The sequence below is a fragment of the Haliaeetus leucocephalus genome, unplaced genomic scaffold (genome assembly GCF_000737465.1).
Source record: "Haliaeetus leucocephalus isolate CR32 unplaced genomic scaffold, Haliaeetus_leucocephalus-4.0 Scaffold897, whole genome shotgun sequence".
NCBI classification, from domain to species: domain Eukaryota; kingdom Metazoa; phylum Chordata; class Aves; order Accipitriformes; family Accipitridae; genus Haliaeetus; species Haliaeetus leucocephalus.
The window spans coordinates 1874260-1874713 of NW_010973333.1; the positions used below are offsets into that span (position 1 = coordinate 1874260).

At 68.7% G+C, this 454-nt stretch overlaps 1 protein-coding gene across 1 annotated transcript in view; it reads right to left on the reverse strand.

Moving 5' to 3' along the window:
* Positions 1-87, reverse strand: part of TRIM13 (tripartite motif containing 13) — a 4314-nt gene extending 4227 nt beyond the window's left edge. Inside the window, exon 1 of the mRNA XM_010583359.1 lies at positions 7-87. The gene's annotated coding sequence lies outside the window, so the exon portion shown is untranslated. The remainder of the gene's footprint in view (positions 1-6) is intronic.
* Between the last annotated feature and the right edge of the window lie 367 nt (positions 88-454).

Here is a 454-nt window from a genome sequence, read left to right on the forward strand (position 1 = left end):
ACCCACCTTCACCGGCGGCCGCCGATCCGGCCCCCCGGCGGCTTCTTCCTCCTCCTGCTCGGCCCCGGCAGCGGCGAGGAAAAGCCCCCCCGGGGGCTGCCTGGAGGGAGGGAAGGGACGGCCCGGCAGGCCGGTGGATGCCGCTTAGTCCGAGGCCGAGCCCCCCCGCCCCTGCCCCGGGCAGGCGGGCAGGCTGGCCGGCTGTTCCGCCGCCGAGATCTTGTCTGTTGTTGTTGGTTAACTCTGCGAAATCGGGACTCGCGGAGCGCAGCGCGCAAGGCTGCGCAGCCCAGCCAGCAGCGGCCGCCGGCTGGCGATGCCCGCCGAGCGCCTTCCACCTCCTGAAGGCCCTCGTGAAGAAAAACAACCTCGTTTTAGCCAGACGGTAGCCTTACGTGCTTCGTAAAAGGACGGAGACGCGTCCCTATTTGCCTTAAGCACCGTTTCCTACTGG